We start from the raw sequence: 10,662 nt of genomic DNA, 5'->3' as shown, positions 1-10,662 counted from the left end.
TTGCAGTCCGTGCTGCCCCATTCCGTGTGAAGGGCGTTGGCGTCGCATCCCCGGACTAGGGGCAGGTAATCCCTCCTGCAGTATTCAACGAGGTTTCCGGCGGCCTCTGGTTGTGCTGTCACTGTGTCTCCCGGAAAGTAGGCCGCTGCCAGGACGAAGTCCGCTCCTTCGTTACTTTTAGCCTGCACAGCGACCAGTTCTTGTGTTGGGAACTCTGAAATACAAAAGAAAGCAATATCGGTCCTAACTTCTATACAGGTTTTGGTGTCTCACTTGAGAGATCCCAGATTACCTTATTATTCACCGTTGTGATGCATCTGACCTCTCCCTTGTAGATCCATGGCGCCTGGATCAGCAGAATGCCCAGACCATCCGCTGTGAACCTGCTCGCGATGACAGGCGAGGCCGACGCCGCGTGTTGCAGGTTCACCCGGGCAACTTCAGTATGTGGACCCACTATAGGATCGGTTCCGTGAGGAGCTGGTCCTCATCTACGCCGTCTTAGGTCCTTGCGTCGTACTGGTGCCACGATGAGTCGCAACCTCATCTACCAGCATCTTCTCCCCCGTTTCGCTTTCGGTGGCCGTCTTAGGCTTAAATGGCCTCAGGACCACCGAGCTGAATCTGTAAAGCTCTCTCTCTTGACGAATTATACGATTCGTCATCGATGCAGAGATTGAGCCTCCACCCTGCATCCTCGACCTTGCCGGTGACTACTCGCCAGGCCGATATGCTTACGCCCTCGTTCTGATTTTGAATGAGCCCGAGAGCAAACTCATACGGCTTACCTGCGCACCTGGGGAGGAACACCGTCATACTATGCATGGGCGGTATGTCGTTTCCTTTTTTGCGCAGAGGACGGGGGCATTCCAGCCTGCCAGCCTGGGAGCGATCTCCCTTAGTCAGCTTGCAGACCTCTCGTCCTTGCAGTCCACCTGCAGCATGCTTCCTTTAAAGTAAACTCCATGGAATGAGGCTTTTTAGACAGACTCTCTGAATATCTCTTCCATGAGTAGTTCCTGAAGCACAGTAAGCTCCTCCGACACCAGTGTCTCCGCCGGGTAGTTTAGAGGCAGCACAGCCATACGAATGCCTTTAAGGGGCTCCTGTGGCGTTAGCTGCCCACTTTTGCGCTGTGCGGCCTGAGTTGCGTTAACCGAGCGTTGGCTTCAATTTCCTCTACTCCGTTTACTGCTGGACGCGGGTTTGCCACCCTTCCGCTTCTCCGAGACAGGCGAGGCATTGTTTCTCCTCACCCTGTTACGCGCCAACTTTTCGGCTTCCTCCGGAGTTCTTCCCTCCTGGAGGTGTCTGAGGTACCATTTAAGGCTGGCACCGCTCATTCCTCCCCTCCTGGGATCATCCTGTCCGCCTGGACTCCCAGTTGGTAGTAGAGGGGGTAGTCTTCCTCCCCTCTTCCATTTCCGTTTGCGTGCTCCATTTCCAGTAGATGCGCGTTGCGAGTCACCCAAGTCCGAGCAGGTGATTATGCTCGAGGGAACCTCGATGGGGTTCGCTTTATCAGCGTCGGCTACAATCTCGGCTGCAGAGCGCCGCTGCACGAGGGCATGTCGTCGTCATCGTCCCTTGCATGCTCCTCGAACAGCGCCCGCTCTTCTGGCGAAAGGGCATCCAGGAAGCTGAACTTCTGTTTAGCCCCTGAAACTCCCTTACCTGCACCGGTGCTTGTTTTGATGGCCTTGTCTTTGTCCGTTCGCTGTTGTTGTTGCCTTATTGTATCCGTTATTGTGTTGTTGGTTGTTGTTGTTGTTTGCTTGTTGCTGCTCATTATTTTTCTTACGACCTTAGGCTCGACGTTGCGAGCCGTCCGGTCAACGTTTAGTAAGCGGAACGCAAAAGTCCACCGCGCCAGAGCCCCATAACGCGGTAAGGCCTCCGTTACTTCCCAGTTCGGCCCGGTATTGGGAAGGCTCCGTTAAAATACAGCCAAATTTACCACCTGGCTGCAAATCATCCAATGGGCACAGGAGTCGCATAACACTTTGGATTAGGAGGTGGCAGCTCTTGGTTGTCGCACGCATGCGGCTTTTGGCAACCTATGTGAGAGGTGCTAGGCAGTACATCCGAGCATTATAACTTCTTACTTATATCTCAATTGCTCTTTACACGGCAGCACTCTAACTAGAACTGTGTCTGCTTCTCGAACATTCTGGCAACCATGAATTTCGCTGTATGGTTGATTCCAGCAATTTATCGTCTATTCCATTTTGTTCTGATATCTTGCAACGATACACGTTTGATAATCAAAGACTTTACAGGAAAGGCTGCGCAAGTAGGCTCCCGGCCGTCGATATCCAGCAACTGCAATGATACGGTGGTGGCACACTTGGACAGCACATCATCGTAGAAAGCGCGCCAGTAGACCCCTTTAAACGTGGATCCAAAATCACCCGGACTCCAGGAAATTCACCCTTAATGGGAAGGCCTTATCGAGCAAAATCGTCCCGCCCTCATTACAACAAGAAAGTACGCCTCCTTCTTTTGTGGAAAAATTGCATTCTGGTAGGGATTTCAAGGCAGAGGGGTAACATAAACAAGCTAGTAAGTTTGATGAGTTTACCGCCACGCTCAATAAACAAGAGTAGGAGGAAGCTTCTAAGTGCTATTTCGCGACTGCACACACGAGCAAAAGAGCAAATCTTTAATTCTAAGAAGACTGATCTAGCTTTCACTCTTACTCAAGCTGCTGCAGAAGCAAGGGAGAAACAAAATAATCGGAAAACACCACCCTTAGAGTGAAGTCGACCAGCGAAGAAAGAGAAAAGGTTAGCGTTACCCGCTGTCGTAATAAATGAAAAGAGACGCTAAGTTATGAAAATTGGGTTACTGTCAAATACAAAGGTAAAAAATCTGATTAAAAGAGTAAGACTATCCATAGGCCCCCACCGAGAAAACGGGTAACATGTCTTATAGTGATATTCTCAAGGCGGTAAAAAAAAAGATGACACGTTACAACAATTAGGCGAGAATGTGTCACGAATCAGGAAGACAGCCAAAGGAGAGATTATGCTGGAGCTAATGAGAGCACAAAAAAGAAGTACCGATGAATAGAAGGAAGAAATTTACAAATTACTATGCAATAAGTCGAGAATAAAAGTTCTTACGTACAAGAACTTACTAGAAATCCGTGACCTAGATGATGTCATCCCAAAAGACGACATACTACAAACTATTTGTTCACATTTCAAGCAATCCAATCTCGGTGAAGACTCCACCAAGAGCATAAGAAAAGCATATGCAGGAATACAAACCGCAATTATAAGCCTTCTGGCGCGAGAAGAATCGCAACTATTAGACGCAGAAAAGATGAAAATTGGATGAGTTGAAATGTTAAAATTTAAAAAATGCTTCAGATGTCTGGAATATGGTCCCGTAGCCAGCAGATGCACTAATCTAGAAGACAAAAGCAGATGTTGTATAAAATGAGGAGAAAAGGAACTTTTCTGTGTATCCTGCGCTGAAAGAGAAAATACAAACCATCAAATTGGTAGTAAAAGATGCCCAGTTTACTTAGCAAAATGTACGGCTGGAAAATTAAATGTCTTCAAAGTAGTCTGAATCATTGTGAAGCAGCTGAAGAATTGCTAAAAAAAAAAAAACGGTGTGTGAGAATAATAGACCTCGTTCTAATCTGCGAGCAATAAAATAGGCCAAAAACAGGAACATTGGTCTCAGATAGCACAGGTAAAGTATCAATATGGGCCTGCGGCAACAAAGTGGTGCAAGATAGACTATTGACTGGTAGATCTTTCTATGTCAGAGCAAAGGTGTGGTGTCCACATCTGTCGTTGCTACGTGCCACGAAGTTTATCGCTAGAAGTGTATGAAAAAATGCTTAATGATCTAGTTAGAGATGTCCAAACAACGCCAAATCGAATAGCAATATATTTGAACGCCTGGGCTTTGGAATGCGGAAGTACAAAGATAAACTAACGGGGAAATGTCTTGCTCAAAGCATTCTCACTACTGGACGTGATACTGCGAAATAATTGACATAGTGTTATCAGTAGATCCTTAGCGAAAAAAACTAGGACTAGATATGTGAAATATTCACACATAACGACCATCAAGCAATAATGATAGATGTTGGCGAATATAAGAAATGCCAAAGAAGAAGGGAGCGGCCGAAAAAAGCCCAAAGTAGATGTTGGAAAGACGAATCAATGGATGAAGGCTTATTTACGATTATGATGGACGAAGAATTAAGTAACTCAAAAGACGCGAATTAGCCTGATGCTGCCATGATAAGAAAAAAGAACAACTGCCGTCGAACGCCAGTATATTTGTGTAGAAAAAGAACTGCACCAAATAATAATCGATGCAAGAATTAGTTATAAAGTAAATGTTGTTAAAGCCTGCGAAAAAGCTGCGAGAGTAAACACGGCCTTAAGCCGAATAATGGCTAACATAGACGAGCCTAGTCAGAGACGAAGGCTAACAGCTAAAGAGCGCGGCGAAGAAAGACAGCAGAGTATAAATGAGTGGCAAGCACTGTGGGATACAACACCCAAAGGACGATGGACACACATGTTGATCAGAGATGTTGAAACCTTATTTAATAGAAAGCACTTTTATTTGACACAGTTCCTGAATGTTCATGGTTGTTTTAGGGAATACCTATACAAATATGGTCACGATGATGCAGCAGTGTGCTCATCTTGTGGTAGTGAAAGAGATAATGCAAAACATGTCTTTTCCCACTGTCCGAGATATAACACATATAGAATAAATTTGGAGACTTAAATTTCTGAGATACTAATGTCAGAAAATATTGTGCTACACATATTACGGTCAAAGCAGGTGTGGAATATGTAAAGTCTTCAGCTGCAAAGCTTCTTGAAGAGCAGTGAAGATTAGAGGGAATATAGCGCTGCAAACAGCCAAAACCAGCGAGACGTTCCAGACAATAGGCTTAGCTAGCTCTATGATGTAATACTTAACGGGAGTTCCGCAAAGCAATCAAAGCTTCGAGTTATTTTCTTCAGATGTTTGTTTTAGTGGGTTAAAGTCTCACACTACTATTGTAAGGGCAACATAAAAAACACACTAATTGTTTCATGCGGAATCTTTTTGTTGACACGGACAACCAATGACCCGAAGATCATGTTTTTTGTTTTCATGTCAAAGAGTCAATCGTGTAAGAGAACTGACGCGAAGTAGAAAATCTGAGCTGTCCAGAAAAAAGCAAACGAACGATCGCCGATTGTCACCGCTTCCCTTCTTGCTCTTACAGGTTTGCCTACAAACCATCGTAGATATGTGTGTTTATATATGAGCATGCACACATATCGACGAAGATTTTTGCGAGCCACGGAAAAATATTTAAAAATTGATAAATATTTTAATCGAAAAGATGTATGTTGCCACTTTTTTCTGTGGTTTGCGGAGTTGTCACTTTTCCCTTCCAGAGAGAACATCAGAAGGTTTTCAATCTATGATTTTTAGCTTTTGCCATCGTCGCGAAAAGCCGCTTGTAGGCAAACGCATGCTCGGGGAGATGTTATGGCGTCTGCTTGCGTTTATGAATGAAAGTGGTGTTGTTGTGCATTTTACTATAAATGCGTGTGTGTGCTGCTTATGCTACTTGAGACGATTGTTTTGTTTGTAAGACAATGATAGTAGTTTTTGCTGGTAACACATTGACATGTGTACGCATATATGTATGCAAGATTGTGTATGCATTATCGGTTCGGCAATGTCATATTCACATGTGTGAGTCTCTGGAATATGGGCACGTAGCCAAAAGATGCACTTACCCAGAAGACAGGAGCGTATGCTGTATTAAGTGCGGAGAAAAGGGGCATTTTGCTAAAAGCTGTAGCAAGGAACCTTTCTGTACATCCTGCAAAAACGCTGGAAGGACAAATACAAACCACCAAATTGGTAGTAAAATATGTCCAGTTTACATAGCAGCATGTAAGATTGGAAAATGAAATGCCTGAAAATTAACCTAAACCATTGTGAAGCAGGACGAGAATTGCTGAAACAAACGGTGTATGAAAATAAAATTGAAAATTGTGGCAATATGGGCCTGCGGCGACAAAGCGGTGCAAGATAGTCCACTGCTTGGTAAATCCTTTTACGTAAGAGTAAAAGTGTGTGGTATTAATATCTATAGTTGTTACGTGCCACCAAGCGTATCGCTAGTAGACTTTAAAAAGTTTCTTGACGACCTAGTTAGGGATGTTCAAACAACAACACCAAATCTAATAGCAGGGGACTTCAACGTTTGGGCTCTGGAATGGGGAAGTCGAAAGACACATCAACGTGGAAGTGCCTTGCTTAAGGCATTCTCACTACTTGACGTGGTACTGCTAAACACGGGATCCAAGAACACTTTTGAAAATAATGGATATGGCTCCATAATTGACATAGTGTTTGTCAGTAGATCCCTATGAGGCAACATGAAGTGGCAGATGTGTGAAATGTATACACATAGCGACCACCAAGCCATAATGATAGAAGTTGGCAATAATGACGAACGCCAAGGGAAAAGCGTGCGGGTGAAAAAAGCACAAAGTAAAGGATGGAAACACGAAACCATGGACGAAGACGTATTTACCTTCATGTTGGACAAAGAAATAAGCAACTTAAATGACGCGAAAAAACTAGCAAACTTATTAATTGATCATCTTAGCAGAGCTCGCGATGCTGCTATGACAAGGAAAAAGCAATACAGCCGTCGAAGCCCAGTCTATTGGTGGAATAGTGAAATCGCTGATTTGAGGTGTCACAGAGTTAGGCGACAATATCAAAGAAGTAGAGGTACCGTGGAATATGAGTGGCTACGCGAGAGTTTTAAAAGAAAACGAAAAGAACTTTAAGCAGCAATTAGGAAAAGCAAATCCACATGCTTTAAAAAACTCTGTGACAAAGCAGATAAAAACCTATGGGGTGGAGCGTATAAGGCTGTAATGTCAAAAATTAGAGGCGATAAAGGGCAAATGCCGACCTGCCTGTATTACTAAAGGCTGTAGTATAAAACCTGTTTCTAGCACAACAAACGCAAGCAAAGGGAGAACAACCCTCTGACAACCAAGAACCCGCCGTTTTTCTAACAGTCGATGATAATGAGGTAGTGCAAGCATCGGAACGTTTCGGTAATGCAAAAGCGCCTGGATTGGATGGCATTCCAAACGGAGCATTAAAAACTGCTATAAAGGCCAAAACTAAATACTTCACAGAACTTTTCAATAAGTGTCTGCGGGATGGAGTTTTTCCGAATATATGGAAACGACAACATTTGGTTCTGCTATTAAAACCTAACAAGCCACCAGGAAACCAAAGTTCGTACAGGCCACTTTGTATGATCGATTCCAGTGGTAAGCTCTTCGAACGGATCATATGTGATCTGATAGAAAAACACCTTAAAGAAGTAGAGGGCCTATCTGACTATCAATACGGTTTTCGCAAAAGACGCTCGACAATTGACGCGATAAAAAAAACTGACCGAAATAGCAGGCAAAGCCGTTGAGGGCACTAGGTGGTTGTATGGCTCCAAGGAATACTGTGCAGTCATTACCTTGGATGTTAAAAATGCGTTCAATTTTGCGTGTTGGGCCCACACAACTCTAGCTTTAGAGATATTATATGACGGAATCCTTCGCCTTCTAATGACGAAAGAAGTGAAAATAATTGGGTATGCTGACGATATTGCGGTGAAAATCGTGGCAAAAGAACTGCACCAAATTGAGCGCATATGCAACTGGCAGGGCAAATAACAAAAGCCTTATTAATTTCAAGCAGGAAGAAAATGGAAGCCATCTTCTTATATAATATATTGACGGGCATAGCATCACGTCACAGCCATTTCTCAAATATTAAGGCGTAATAGTTGACGCGAGAATAAACTATAAAACAAATGAAGAGAAAGCTTGCGAAAAAGTTGTAAACACGACCTTAAGTCGAATAATGGCTAACCTAGGCGGACCTTGTCAGAACAGAAGGCTACTATTGACAAAAGTAACCCAATCAATAGTAATGTATGCAGCGCCTGTGTGGGCCAACGCTCTAAAGCAAAAATCATACGCCGAACCAGTTAGATCCTTGTTCAGGTTAAGACTCAGGTTAACACTTAGAGTTGCCAGCGCTTTCCGCACAGTGTCGCACGAGCCGCTGGAGTGATATCTGGTATAATGCCACCGGACATAATGGCTCTGGAGTATAAGAGAGTTTACGATAAAAGTAAAAATCTAGGCAGGCCTCTAACAGCTAAAGAGCGCGAAGAAGAAAGACAGCAGAGTGTAAATGAATGGCAAGCACGGTGGGACGATGGACGCACTTGTTGATCAAAGACGTTAAGAAACATGGCAATATTGACTTTTATTTGACGCAGCTCCTAAGTGGGCATGGTTGTTTTAGGGAATACCTTTATAAATATGGTCACGACGAGGCAGAAATGTGCTCATATTCTGGCAGTGCGAAAGAGAATGCAGAACACGTTTTTTTCCTTTGTCATGTTTGAATTTGGAAACCCAAATTTTTCAGAGAGAGTGCCAGAAAATCTGGTTCTACACATGCAACGGTCAAAGCAGGTGTGGGATTATGGAAAATGGGAATGGAAAATTAGCTTTTAAATCCCTAAGACGTTGTAGCCAATAGGCTTAGCTGCCCCTGTGATGTAATACTTAACGGTAGTTCCTCAGGGGAATCATAAAAAAAAAAACTATGAGATATGTTCTTGAGATGTTTTTATTTTTTTTAGTGGTTTAAAGTCTCACACTACTGTTGTAAGGGCAACAGTGTCTTTCGATAATTTTTTCACATATCGCCAAAAAAAAAAAAAAAATACTCACATATGTACATATAGAGCCGAGAAGTGATAATATGGTGATTTGAATGAGTGACAGCGTTTACACGTTTTAAATGATGAAAGATATTATTAATATAAATTACTAGTGCAATATATTTACTTTTTTAGTATATTATGATAGAATATTATGTATATAGTATACACATAGCCTGTATATATTATATTATCAAACATAAGAAATATTTATTTAAAAAATATGTCTTATTTTCACATTCACTACATATATTCCTTTGAAATATTCAGTATAATTTAATTAAAATGTAATCAATTATATCAACATGCTTTCATAGCTATTCACATAAGGAATTTTATATCAATGCATGTGATTGCATATAAACGTATAAAAATATAAGCAAAAGGTCTAACATACGTCTGTGATAGCAATATATATTTTTGAGCATAATTTTCACTCAATACTTAGCTCTGTTTACGCGCCACTAATAAAATTTCTCTTTCCGAGCAAGCTGATGTGATTGTACTAAATTTGAAAAATATATGTATGTATAGCAATTGGAAAATAAAAATGTTATGCGCTTTTTATGTTTGTCTAGGGTTGCTAGCTCTGGCCTAAGCTGTAAAATTAATGATTTTTTATTGTAATAACATTTAAACGCAAGATAGAATTTTCTTATTTTAAAAGTAATATAAATATATTAAAAAATATAATAACCTCAGAACAATAATCTAAGATTTTAAATGAGAAAAAAAAAACATTTAATTGGAAGCCTGTGAGGGGTAAAGTACTGACTATTTGACCATAGAGACCATTAAAAAACCATACAAATAGCTGGTACATTGAACATCAGCATAGTGTGGATATTCGATTTCGTCACTTTCTGCATTAATTTCTGATTCGGCGACTTGGTTGGATTGCAAATAAAAATGATCTGAATCTAAATCACTCATATTAGAATCAATTTCTCAACTATTTCTTCAAAATTACTCCGGCGGTTTATTTATATAAAAGACAGAACAATTATATAAATAAACTTACTATACAGTTGTTTGAATTCCCGAAATAATAAAATAGTTACGCAAACACAGAGCTCCGGTATTTTTACCTGTAAAAATATTTGACAAGCTATAAATATGTTCAAATTTACAAACCACAGTGCATACTTCGGCTTACAAAGTTATACCAGAGAATATAAATTAACGAGGAGGATAAATTGAATTTTGTATGATGTTCCATTGGACGGCTAACAGAGCTGAAAAATTCCGAGCAGGCAACTCACCATTTTCTGTGGTATTCGCCGCTATTTAGCAGAGATGAGAATGCTCTCTGGCAGAAATATGTACAAAACGACTATTAACTTGCAGAGAATCTGTCTGCATGCATAAAAAGAAACATAAAAGTCTTTGAACGGAAAATAAAAATGCCACTTCACATGTGTGTAATTATGAAATATTTTTTGTGTTGAAAAATTTGTAAAATCAGATCGCCAGAGAGTCCCTTGTTCAATCCCAATCACACAAACATAAATATGTATATATACAAACAAACATACAATCATACGATTATGTCTCTACAAAACAATCAAAAACATGAATGAATCAAAAACAGCAAAAACATGCCTTTCAACTCTGCTTCCCGCACAAGCGTCGCTGCCTACAAACTATATCGCGACGATGGCAAAAATTTATAATGGTATTTTTCTGAATTTAATAAGAAATGACGCAACAGTGTCGGCAGCTGAACAAAAATTGCAAAACTATTAAATATTCTAATTATACAATTTATTCTATTTGAAAAATAAAAATCAAGAAATGGAAAATAAATTCCGCTGCGATTCGAATCTGGGCACTCATCGATGACTCTTTAAGCGTTT

The 10,662-nt window shown here is 41.2% G+C and overlaps 1 long non-coding RNA gene across 1 annotated transcript; it reads right to left on the bottom strand.

The window, feature by feature from the left end:
• Positions 1–8,696: 8,696 nt before the first annotated feature.
• Positions 8,697–10,365, bottom strand: LOC118680294 (uncharacterized). Its single transcript, XR_004975802.2, has 2 exons — positions 9,953–10,365; positions 8,697–9,894 (listed from the first exon to the last, which is right to left on the bottom strand). It is a non-coding gene; the product is annotated as an uncharacterized lncRNA (long non-coding RNA).
• Positions 10,366–10,662: the final 297 nt, after the last annotated feature.

The sequence above is a fragment of the Bactrocera oleae genome, chromosome 5 (assembly GCF_042242935.1).
Source record: "Bactrocera oleae isolate idBacOlea1 chromosome 5, idBacOlea1, whole genome shotgun sequence".
NCBI lineage: Eukaryota > Metazoa > Arthropoda > Insecta > Diptera > Tephritidae > Bactrocera > Bactrocera oleae.
This window is presented reverse-complemented; position numbering and strand designations above follow the sequence as displayed.